Genomic DNA, 12,815 nt, shown 5'->3' on the forward strand with positions numbered 1-12,815 from the left:
AGCCTGAGAGACTCTCTTTAAAATCTGCGGCAAGAGAGGAAGGAGATATGGGGATGTATGTGTACGTATAGCTGATTCACTTTGTTGTAAAGCAGAAACTAACACACCACTGTAAAACAACTATACTCCAATAAAGATGTTAAAAATAAATAAATCAATAAATATAAAATAAAATCTGCGGCAAGGCCGGTAAGTCCACCTGAAGAGGAAACCAAGCTGGGGTTTCGTAAGATGGTGCTCACTGTAACTCAGGAACCACCTCCCAGCAGCGAGCAAGAAACTCACTGGCTCTGGTTCCACAGAAACTCCCCGTGGACTTGGATGACGTAACGGGGTGATGACGACAGTGTCACGCTGGTTCCTGCTCCACACGCTCCTGGCTGACAACCTGAGGGCAGGACACCGTGACTTTGACGGGCATCACCCGCCAAACTCCCCTGGTGATATGCTCACTTTCCTGATGCCTTCTGGGTGGAGTCTGAGCCACACAAAGGGGAGGAACCATCACTTCACCTTCAGTGATTGTCACCCTCCCTTTTGGGGGCAGGGTCTTGCTAGAAGGTCTAAAATATATATATTTTTAAAATTTATTTTAATAAATTTATTTATTTTTGGCTGCGTTGGGTCTTCGTTGCTGCACGTGGGCTTTTCTCTAGTTGTGGCGAGCGGGGCCTACTCTTTGTTGTGGTGCGTGGGCTGCTCATTGCGGCTTCTCTTGTGGAGCACGGGCTCTAGGCGCTCGGGCTTCAGTAGTTGTGGCATGTGGGCTCAGTAGTTGTGGCTCGCGGGCTCTAGAGCACAGGCTCAGTAGTTGTGATGCACGGGCATAGTTGCTCCGTGGCATGTGGGATCTTCCCAGATCAGGGCTCGAACCCGTGTCCCCTGCATTGGCAGATGGAATCTTAACCACTGTGCAACCAGGGAAGTCCTATACATATTTTTTAGTGTGTTGCTCCTCAAAGTGCTCTACTGAGTACAATCATATCTACAGTATTGACAAGAATTCACAGGAAGTGTCCTACCGTTGACGCTTTGCACAAAGCCTGGCAGGGGTCCCTGGACTCTCTCTTGCTGCTCTGCCAGGCATTTCTGAATCCTGAACCACTGAGCACTGACACAGAAAAGCACCGAGTCCATGGCTGGAAAGAGCCTGCCTGCCCCTGATATTTTGTCACCAATAAGCTCTGCCTGGAATTCCCTGAGCACCGACTCCTGCTCAGCCACGTGGCGGGGGGGGGGGGGGGACTTCCTGGGGAGGTAACCACATGACTGTCCTCCGGGAGCCTCCACTGGAGGTGGAGATCAAAGGCTTAAGGAGAGCTGAGATAGGCTTCTCCAGCCTCTGTACTTGACCTTCATAGTTTCCAGGAAAACCATGATTTGTGTAATTATTTCCTCACTAGACAGTAGACTCCAGGGGGTAGGAATGGAGTCTGTCTGCATCTTCAAAGCCTAGGAGAACTCAAGGCACATCCTCAGCCTTCAGTCCCTGGCTGAGGAATGAACAAATGACCCACCAGCTGGCTGAACCGTTTGCGGAGTGCTGGGAAGGGAAGTGAGAGGCGGAACCAGAGACCAGAGTGGGGGACTTAGACGACAGAAGCTCAGGGAAAGTTTCTGAGCACAGGATCACATGCAGCCTTCCATGTTTCAGGAAGATGAGCATGGGGCGAGGCTGATGGACAGGAGAAGGGAGGGTGTGCAGGAGGCCACCCCAGGAGGAAAGCATCGCTCTGGACCTCCTGCCTCCACTTCCCCAGGAACTGTCACAGAATCGGGAGTCCCATAGGTGGATTTTCAACCACTACTGCATTAGAAGGGATAACACCACTGGAGCTGTTTGTTTGTTTTTGCGGTACGCGGGCCTCTCACTGTTGTGGTCTCTCCCGTTGCAGAGCGCAGGCTCCAGACGTGCAGGCTCAGCAGCCACGGCTCACGGGCCCAGCCGCTCCGCGGCATGTGGGATCCTCCCGGACCGGGGCACGAACCCGTGTCCCCTGCATCGGCAGGCGAACTCTCAACCACTGCGCCACCAGGGAAGCCCTGGAGCTGTTTTTAATACACCAAAGAAATGGGGTTGCATGGACGCATCTATGGTGATTTTGAGAGCCGTACCTGTCCACCCGGAGTTAAGGAAGCATGGCTTGGCGGTACATGCCTTTGCCATGAACTCTGTCAGGACTTCAAGTATCCTTTAGTTCCTAGAAGAGCTCATTTTCCAAACACACACTCCAGTGCCCTGAGTTAATGGGTGTACATCTCACCCTCGTGGAATATTTTACTCACTCCGGCTGAACAGATGATTATTATGGCTATTATTAATATTGGGCCTAATACTAGTCACAGTAATAAACATGTTTCTCGGGGGCCACTGCGTGGATAGCAATTAAAGCCTAAAAGAACATAGTCTCCAGGGACCTACAATACAAGCTAATCAGGCAGTTAGGGAGGATTTTTTTTTTTATAACTTTCCCCCTTAATCCCATCCTCACTGTGTGGGTGGAAATCACCCCTTGAGGGGTCAGCCTTAAGGCCACATTCTCGAGCTATTTCAAAAGGGCTAAGGGGTGGCGTTGTGGGCCCAGGAGCCCTGTGAAGTAATGGCTGGTGCCTGAGATAAGTTTCTTTTCGAGAGGATTTGGGTGGAGGTGGCTATTCTACCAAAACACTGCTTTGTGGCTGCCGTTGCTGTTTCTTATTCCATAATTCGTGGCAATCCTGCCATTGGGGGAGGCTGGAAAAAGACAAAAGAAAAGGGGAAATGTGTGTGGGAATGTGGTAGTGAGTGAATGGAGGAACAAGAGATTAAAATAGGAAGGCAAAGAGCAAGGGGAAATGGAAAGGATAAGGAAAATATAAAAATAACCAGAAAAGTTGGTAAACAAATAGTATCAGCGTAAATAGAATCATGGCATATGGTAGCCAGCCCAGCCCAGTGCTACCCAACAGAAATGCAGTGCGAGCCACAGGTGTAATTTAAAATTTTCTAGTAGCCACTTTAAAAAAGGTAAAAAGAAACAGGCTAAAGAATTTTAGTATTTTCTTTAACCTAATGTATCCAAAATATCATTTCAACATATAATCAATCTAAAAATTATTAATGAGATATTTGAGGGGTTTTTTTGCTGTTGTTGCTCTAAGTCTTAGAAGTCTGCTGCTTTACCCTTACAGCATGTTTTTCTGCGAACGAGCCACGTTGCCAAGGTAGCTATTGGCTGCCATAGTAGGCATCACAAATGGAGCCCCTCTGGGAAGATGCTGGGGTGTCACCAGGCTGCGGACACTGTGGGCACCAAATGAGGAGGCCCCTCTCGGGCACTAACCACAGGAATTTAGTACTGGGCGCCAAAGTAAGGGACAATGTCCAATGCTTGCCCCTCCCGGTGCCAGCTGAGCGGAATAAATGCTCTTCCGGTTGAGAAGAAATGTTGGGGCAGAGGGAGGTGAAAGCCTCTATCGGTTCAGAGATTCTGAGGTTTTGTAAATCTAAGTCATGTTGTTAGGAGTCTGGATGGTCAGGGAAGAGAATGACAGGCCCAGGCAGAACCAAGAGAGGAGGAGGAAATGAGGCCGGTGAGAAGGGATTCGCTACACCAGAGTCTGGCGGGGAGGGATTGCTGACTTTGGGGCCTCCTGTCTACCTTGGGCTGGAGAGCTTGCCAAGGAAGGAAGGAGCCACCAACTGCACCAGGGAGACTTATCCTTAGGGATGAAAGTAATGTCACTCAACAACCCAAGGGGAAGTGCAGACTAGTGGGCCTCCTTTGGCACAAAGACCCAGCTGGGCCACATGGCCAGTGCCCTGTCTCTAGCCACGAGGCCTTGGGGGCTGGGGGTGTCCACTCCCCCCTTCAGCTTACGTAAATAGAATTTGAAATAACACATTATAAAACGATCCAAATTATGTCAGATGACTCTAAGCGATTAAATTCGAAGCGACAGAGAGGTGGGTAATGGGCAGTGGCTGCCTGCCTCCCCCACTGTCTGTATCACTGAAATGAATCAACCTCGAGACTGAGTAATGCAGGGCAGGGCCACCCCACTTGGGCTGCTGCTTCCTAAAGAGAACTGGGATCTTTCCACATTTCACAGGTTCAGCCAGGGGATCTCGCCACAGGTAAAAGTGCTGCTTCACGCCCTGAAACCACAAGATCTGCCTTCTGCTGCTTGGCAGGAATTTTCCATTCAAGGCCACAGTGTGAAGTGATGCTTTAGAATTAGGCCTTTTAAAATGAACGTAGAGTTCCAGGGTCACAGGACATTGACCACTGTGACCGAGACTTTGGGTCAAGTGTCAGCCTATAAGCTGTGAAGACGGCACATGGTGTGGGCCTGGCAGGGCATGACCCACTGGGTTCCTCCAGGGCCAGGGTCCATTAGCACATTCAGACAGCTGGTACGTTTAGGCAGCTGTTGGGTTTCAGGCCAATTTCTAAAGAAATTATACATATTTAGGCTTTGGGGGTCGGAAAAGGACCATTTGACTGACTTCTTGAGAGCCCAAGGGAGACTTCGCAGTCTTGCGGTGTGGGGCAGTGCCACCCAGAGGCCCACCCCAGCCATGTTAGCGATGTACCCATTCCAGGCCAGCTTGCTTGAAAGCCACACATCTGGCAAACAAACGGGAGGGAAACACGTTCATCCTGGGTTGGCTCCAGTCGTTTCTCTCCCACCGAGGAAACGGCCCACTCCCAGAGTTCAAAGCTTCCCCGCTGCTCGGGAGCTGGGACGATGTGTATCGGCCTACTGGGCGCTCTCTGCTCCGATTCTGAAAGCCCGGACACCGAGGACAGGTATCTGCTAAGTGACGGTAAAGAATGAAGTCCGAGGCTGGCAACGAAGGAGTAAGGCAGGGGAAGTCTTGCTCCAGGGAGGCTGGCTGACCCGACGATTATTTTTTATGACACGGCGTATATTATGTTGATGGTTTCATTTCTGGTTATTACTTTCTATTAAAAAGCATCTTGAGTAAGATGATTATGGGGGCATCTGATTCCCACCTCAGGAATCTACTCTCGAATTTTCAGTGGACTGTTGTTTTTCCTGGACATATTATTATGATTGTTCTTGTTATGGTTGTGGTTATGGGAACTGCTAGTTGTCAAAGGGCTCTTTTTATTAGCCATTGCTCACAACCCCATTGCTTTGAGGTAAACAGGGCACGGAGAGATTAAGTACCCCAGGAAGTTGTCTTCTGGCCAGGGCCCGCTCCTAGACTAGAGGGCCAGCATTTTGCTGGGGCCAGGGATGCCAGAGGGGGTCCCTCTCCTGCCCTCCCCAACCGCCCTGCCAGGAGCAGTCTTGGGAACTGTGAACAAATGAAGAATATGCCCAGAGCGGTGTCACTTCTCCTCGTTCTGGGTCCAGCTCCGGTGCCACGCTGGCGCTGGAGGTTTGCCATGGATCTCCTGAGCTTTTGATTTGAGTGGCTAGCCTAGTGGCAGACAGGATGGCCTAGGCTGGCCGCATTCCAAAATGAAGAGTCAGAGCTTGGAACCACAAATGTCCCTGAATCCTGAATTGGAACTAAAACACTACGGGCCGTTGTCACCTGGCTGTCCCACCAGTGCCTCAATCAATGGGTCTAAATCAGATGTATTATCCTAACCCCAAGCCAAAACTTAGCGTCTCCTGAATTCTGTCAGTGGCATCTCTCAGTTACCCAGGAGAAAAAGACTTAGATTTCTAAATAATCTAACTTTTTAAATTATACACTTATTGCAAAAAAATGCAGAAGCTTATAAAACAACTAAAAATATGCCCTGCAGCCCCAACTTCCCATCCCGCTCCTCCCAAGTACCGTTGTGTGTGTCACTCAACACTTTGTTCTCCGCAACCCAAACCAAGTTTCTTGTGTTGTGGCCACCATCTCTGACCCTACCCTTGCCTGCATCAACTCCCCCTAGTTTTTCCTTTATGTTTCTCATATCTTTCCATCCAAATTCCTACTGACCTGCGTTCAGAATATCAGTGTTCCACAGGGAAATGAGAGAGGGCTTTGGAACGGAAAGACTTAGGTCTCCATTTCTCCACTTGAACAACTGACTTTCCTTCTTTGAGTTTCAGTTTCTTTATCTGCTCAAACGAACAATAATATCTGCCTTCTGAGGTTGATAAAAACGGATAAAGTTGTAAAGTGCTAGGACATAGTAGGTGCTTAATAAATGTCCACAATTAATATTCTCTTCTGAGTGGCCTTGCTGAACACTCATTTCAGTTCCCTCCAAGTTAGCCTGCATATCATGGTTGGATTCATCTTTCTTAAAACACTCCTTTTATTTTGAAAGTCTCTTGCTCATACCCTTTAAAAGGCTTCCCACTGTTTATAGTGCTGGTGACAAATAGTCTTTAACTCACACCTCAGTTCTAGTTGATTAGTAGTGTCTGCTTGAGAGGTTGCCCCTGGGCCTGGTGGGAGAGAGTGCCGGGTTAGATTAGCAATATCTGCTCCGAGAGCAAAGGCAGGGAGTAGCAGGCAGCCCTGACCTGCAGAATAGAGTCCGACCTTACTTCATGTCCTCCACCCCCTGGAGGATTCCCTCCTTACAGGCGTCATTCCTCCCTCTGGACTGGTCTCCTGATGTGCCACACATACTGTAGATCCTCTGCCAGTGAAATCTCCCCCCCAGATCTTGCTGCAGCTGGCTGACTTCCCATCACCTGAGCTCACGTGCTATGTCCCCAAAGAGGCCAAGCACTTTTTATAACACTGCCATTGGTTTTCTTCGTAGCACTTCATCTCTGTCGGAAGCAGTCCTCTTGATTTGTTTTCATGTTTATTGTCTGTCTCCCCCACAAAAATCTGAGCAACTGAAGGCAGGGACTTTCTCTTATTCACTGTGTGTCCCAAAAGCCTAGGCCTGGTCTGGCACCAGTGGGAGCTCAGCGCTGGGCGCCCATCGAGCCCAGGGCTCCTTCCGTGACCGAATCCTGTCTTCGCAAGCAGATTGTGGCTGGAGGCCAAGGCCTGGGTCTGATTTTTCTTGGTGCCCGCCACATGTTGTCCAGCCTGCCATATTAAATGTGCTCAGTAAATCCTGGATTGGCTGATGGCTATGGCCTTCAGGGGGAAATTTACTAAGGCATGTGCTCCCATGAACTGCATCAGATTCTGTGCTCAAAGGCTGTAGGTCGCACCTGTGGCCAATCTGCCTTATACAGGCCACTTGGCACGCCTGCTGGCAATTTCTCTCTGGACTTTCTCCTTGGTAGTTCTCACAGAATCACTTGTTGCTGAGTTTCCTGTTTCCCAGAGATACCTGATAATGTGCTGGTTACCTGCGCCATTTACATCTTGACTTCTGGTCTTCTACTTTCTGTCTAACATCATGTGTCTGCAGGAATGAAAGCATCCAAAGGGCTTAGAATATTAAAATCCACCCTGCAGAGGAATAGCATGGACCTTAGAGAATGCTGCAGAACAGAAATGGTGGGTAACATGGAATGAACAATCTTTTTTTGCCAATGTGAACTAACTTCCAAAGGACAAATGATGAAAGATTATTAAGTCCCCTGTGTTTAAATATATTTTCATTGGTCATTTTTCTACTCCCGGTCATATTGTTTTAATTGAAGTTTTTTCTCCAGTTTATGTCTGAGATCACATAACATCAACACTGAAGAGCACCTTCTGAAGGAGAAATGTTTTCATATTCTGCCACCCTAACAACTGCTTTCATTTTTCTCTTGTTTCCTCCCAATCTTTCTGCATATGCGTATTTTTTCACATAGTTATAATCAGACATTTTTGAGAAAGATAAACGTTTCACTGCTAAAGCCAATAATAATAAACGTAAGAAAGCACCAAATAGGGCTTCCCTGGTGGTGCAGTGGTTGAGAGTCCGCCTGCCGATGCAGGGGACACGGGTTTGTGCCCTGGTCTGGGAAGATCCTACATGCCGCGGAGCGGCTTGGCCCGTGAGCCATGGCCGCTGAGCCTGCGCGTCCGGAGCCTGTGCTCTGCAATGGGAGAGGCCACAACAGTGAGAGGCCCATGTACCGCGCCCCCCCCCCCAAAAAAGAAAGCACCAAATAGTTTTACTTTCTATAATAATATGCTCATTTCCCCCCCCCAAAAGTCTAGGTTTTTCATTGTTGGCCTTGAACATAGTCCAGAGGTATAAAATATCAAGGAAGAAAATAATGGAAACGTCTGGTAAGGGATGCCCATACCTATACCGAAAGACATTTTACTTGTTCCTGGCTTAGACGCATTCCTACGGGTTGCGAAAGGTAAAACACTTCACCCTGCCCCAGGTACCACAGAATTGGCTTCCATGGGTTGAATGCCTGGAGACGATATAAGTCAATCCTTATTATTTGCAGATTCTGTATTTGCAAATTCATCTACTTGTTAAGATTTATTTGTAATCCCAGGATCAATACTCTTGGTGCTTTTGTAGTCATCTGCAGACACACACTTGTGCAGTGCAGCAAAAATTTTGAGTCATCCAATACGCACACTTCAGCTAAAGTTGACCAAGGCAACATTGTCTCCTTGTTTTGGCCCTGACACTGTAAACAAGTGACTCTTTGCAGTCTATTTAATTCCATGTTATGCGCCTCTTATACTTTTTGTTAGTGATTTCACTGTTTAAAAAGGCCCCAGGCACAGTGCTGCAGAGCTGCCTCGTGTTCCTAAGGGCAAGAAGGCTGTGATGTTCCTGACAGAGGAAATCTGTGTTAGAGAAGCTTCATTCAGGCATGAGTTACAGCGCTGGAGTGCTGGCTGTGAGTTCAATGTTAATGAATCAATTTCTATTAAATCAGGTGTCTTTAAACAGAACCACACGTAACACAAAGTTATGCATTGATCAGTTGATGAAAATGTTGTGAGCAGAGGCTGGCAGGACCCTAACTCTGTATCTTCCCTAGGGGCAGTGGGTCCACACTCGTGAATTCAGTATTCCTAGCAGTCATAGAACATAACCACCACAAGGAACGAGAATTGACTCTGTAAACTTTTGTGTGCATTGGCATTTTTTTGAGAGGGAGAGGACGAGGACTTTTATCAAATTCCCAAGGGGGCATTAAGACAGGTTTAGTCATTGCATCACATCTTCTATTAGAAGAGAAATAATGCTGGTCCTCTTGAAAAACCATGGGAGTATTTTCAGATGACTGGATGGATCAGCCCCCAGATGGTCCCGGCCGTCATCTCGGTCCATGCTCGTCCCAAGGGAATGAAAAGCCAGGGTGTTCTAGGCCAAGCAAAATCAGTCATGTTTCATAGACTTGGAATGTAGAGGTACTCTGAACCAGCTTGGAGGAATGGTGTGTTTTAGAACCCTAAAGAAACAGTGCTCTCATTCGCTCCTGTCATCTACAGGAGGTGTCCTTTCAGTAAAGACAAACCAATATGTAAACTGTAAGAACATAATAACAGCTGCTGTTCATTGAATGCTTATTAGGAACTAGTATTATTGCAGGTAACTTTTTTTTTTTTTAAACTTCAATCATTCTTTGGCAAAGACTAGTCCTTTGTTTTATTAACTTATATATTTATTTTTGCTGTGTTGGGCCTTTGTTTCTGTGCGAGGGCTTTCTCTACTTGTGGCGAGCAGGGGCCACTCTTCATCGTGGTGCGCGGGCCTCTCACTATCGCGGCCTCTCTTGTTGCGGAGCACAGGCTCCAGACATGCAGGCTCAGTACTTGTGGCTCACGGGCCCAGCCGCTCCGCGGCATGTGGGATCTTCCCAGACCAGGGCTCGAACCCGTGTCCCCTGCATTAGCAGGCAGATTCTCAACCACTGCGCCACCAGGGGAGCCCTGCAGGTAACTCTTCCAACCATCCCAGGAGGGAGGGCATGACTAGCCCCAATTAACAGATGAGGAAAATGAGGCTCAAAGAGATCAAGCCGCTTACCGAGGTGACCCAGCTATGGCGGGAGGCGGGGCTGGGATTGGAGCTCAGCTCAGCAGAACTAAAAAGCCCACATTTCCAACCGCTGCCTCAGGGGGGTCATGACTTGTTTGCCCTGATCCTCCCCGCCAAGTCCTGTAACCACGAGGAGCCCCAGTGTGCTCGAGGTGTGATGCACTTTACTAACATCTGTTCTGATCACTTCTCAGAAGCCTATCGGCCACAGTGGAGAGAAGGGTGACGCTGCACTGCAGGGTGATGAACTGTAACTCTGGCTCTTCTCATACCATGTTGTGGTGGCAAATTCTAGGAGTTTCCAAAAATAGCATTGGGACTTCTGCTTTGCTAGAGAAGGGATTGTTCTGACCTTTCGCCCAACAAGGCCCACCTCCTGAGGGTGACAATTGCACTGCTTCACATGACATTTGGTTTCCCTCACATGTGGCCAGTCGGATTATACTTACAGGAAGTCAGAGAGAACCTCTAACCTCCTCCTGCTCTATTTTTTGCTTTTCATTCTCTTTCTCTTCTACTCCTCACCCCGCCTTTGGTTTCTTGAATCTCTGAGAATCTTCTTAACCCCCTCTCCCCCGCTCGCAGCCACAGTAAGTGTGCACTGGGGAACGTGTGTCCTGGGGAGGGAAAGGTGGCCAGGTGACACGGGCCTGGCTTCCACCCACTGAGCCGCCCTCTCTGCCTCTCCCCCACTTCAGAGGTAGGATTGCCCCACCATCCAGTCTCAGCTTCTCGAGGGAGGCGCTGCCTGAAGTCCTCCCAATCTATAAACACCAGGTAATCACTCAGCTTCCGGGCACAGGTGTTGTGAGGATTAATTACTGTCCGCCAGTGCTTTGTGATGCTCGGATGAAAGCCTTTCTGTAGTTAAGTCCTGTGGTCCTGTGTTTCTGAGCTTCCCTGCCCTGCACACTCCACCAACGTGACTCTTCAGCTGGGAGGAATGTTATCAGGTTGATGAGGTACATGTGAAATAGGACCAATATTCAGGGCAGAGGCCCGAATTCCTAGCAGAGGTTATGCAGAGCTGCGTCTTCTGGAAGGTGCTTGTTAAATGTTGTTGGGGGGCGGGAGTCGGCCAGGTCCAGCCAAAGCCAAACACGACACAACGGCCTGCACACAACCTTTCAAACATGGGGTAGCATTTCAGAAATCCCTTTTTTCCAGCATCTATGCCTTGATGCTTGTAAAGTCCAACTGACTAAAGCAGTGTCTGTAAGTGGATTTTGATGGAAGTGGAAATGGCGTTGAGGGGCTCAAAGCACGGGCAACTAACGTCATTCTGCGCGAGTCTCTCGCCGAGCCGAGCCAGCCTGGCTTTCTGTGTCCTGAGCATGGCGGCTCCACACAGACGCCCACTCAGATCCTGTTCTTCAGCAGCAAAGCTCCTCTGTGTGCTTCCTTCTTTCACCAAGAGCACCATCCCTGGGAAGAAATCCCCCATCAGGTGACTCAACTGGCCTCTCGGCCTTCCTAACACTTCTTGGGCAATTCTTTCACCATAAGAGATCCTGAAATATTTTCTACTTCCACTGAAACCTCTAATTACAGAGATTGTGGATGGGACTGTGGTCTCTAAATACCAAAGAGATGGAAGCCCGGGCTTTGGAGACTGGATGACACAGTTCAAATGCCTGTTCTACCACATACTAGCTGTGTGTCCTTGGGCAGGCCACTTAACCTCTCTGTGCCTTAGCTTCCTCATCTGTAGAAGTGAGCTCCTCAGCTGATGTGAGGGTTAAATGAGAGACTGTACGTAATCGTGCCCGACATGCCGTAAGTGCTCCATTCATGTTCGCTCTGCCGAAAAAGGAAGAGAGGGATGGCTGTGCTGAGTGATGATTCTAGATCTGAGAAGCTACTTTTCTTTTGTATCACTTGGCCATGTGAATTATGCTATAGCTCATGCCAGAAAACTCCAGGGTGGGGTGGGGGTGATTTTTCTGGGACATGCTTGCCTTACTTTCCCCATGACCAGTAGGTCGGATGCCTCTTCCGGAGTCAGCCTCACCACTGGCGTCTCTCCTCTGGATGCTGTCTCTCCTCTGCTCTCTCCAGATGCTCCTGAATTCTTCAGGATAAAGCATCTGCTCAAAAGTACATGAGGAGAATCGAATCTGCTGTCAGTGCCCACCTCACCCGCCGCTGTGAGCAGGGCTGTGGCCTCACTCACGGAGCTGCTCTGAACTGAGAGGGGGCAGGAGAGGGTGGAACCCGAGGCTTTGCCGGGGTTTGCTCTGCTTTCTAGCTCCATTCCAGGCCAGGCCTGCATTCTCGATGCACATTTGGCCTTCAATGTATTCTGAAGCTGCAACTTTTAAAAACGGAGCTATGTAATAAACTCACTATTTAATAAAAGAAATCCCACAGCACCTCAGGCCACAGCACTGGGCCACAGAGCTTGGTCAGGGGCGCACACAGTGTGTGGTGTTAGTTGGATCTCAGAGTCACCGAAGGGCCCTTCAAATGGTTTCTGAGGCTGTCCTCACAGCAGCAGTGGCCCCGTCAGGAGAGGCTGCACCCCCGGCTGTAGGAGCAGATCAACCGTCCCTCCCAACCCCAAGGCCACACAGCCCCACCTTTGAGGGTTTAGACCTAGAACCAAGTAGTAGGTCTGTTGAGATGCCTCCTTTGGGGAACTAAGCTGGCAGAAGACAGCCAGCGCAATGGTTTGAAGGTTTGCGTGCTCCCAAATTCATATGTTGAAATACTAATGCCCAGGGCAATGTGTTAGGATTGGGAGGTGCTTCGCTCATGAGGGTGGAGTCCTCACGAATGGGATTAGTTCTCTTTAAAAAGGGGCCTCCCGCAGTGGTTGAGAGTCCGCCTGCCAGTGCAGGGGACACAGGTTCGAGCCCTGGGCCAGGAAGATCCCACATGCCGAGAAGCAACTGAGTCCGTGCACCACAACTACTGAGCCTGCGCTCTGGAGCTCAT

At 49.1% G+C, this 12,815-nt stretch overlaps 1 pseudogene across 1 annotated transcript in view; it reads left to right on the forward strand.

Annotated features, from left to right (window-relative positions):
* The first annotated feature begins 337 nt into the window (after positions 1-337).
* LOC307195474 (small ribosomal subunit protein eS1-like) overlaps positions 338-12,815 on the forward strand; it is a 39,837-nt pseudogene continuing 27,359 nt past the window's right edge. Inside the window, exon 1 of the transcript in view lies at positions 338-440. The product of the transcript in view is annotated as a small ribosomal subunit protein eS1-like (transcript). The remainder of the gene's footprint in view (positions 441-12,815) is intronic.

This window comes from Stenella coeruleoalba (assembly GCF_951394435.1).
Source record: "Stenella coeruleoalba genome assembly, chromosome: 12".
Taxonomy (NCBI): domain Eukaryota; kingdom Metazoa; phylum Chordata; class Mammalia; order Artiodactyla; family Delphinidae; genus Stenella; species Stenella coeruleoalba.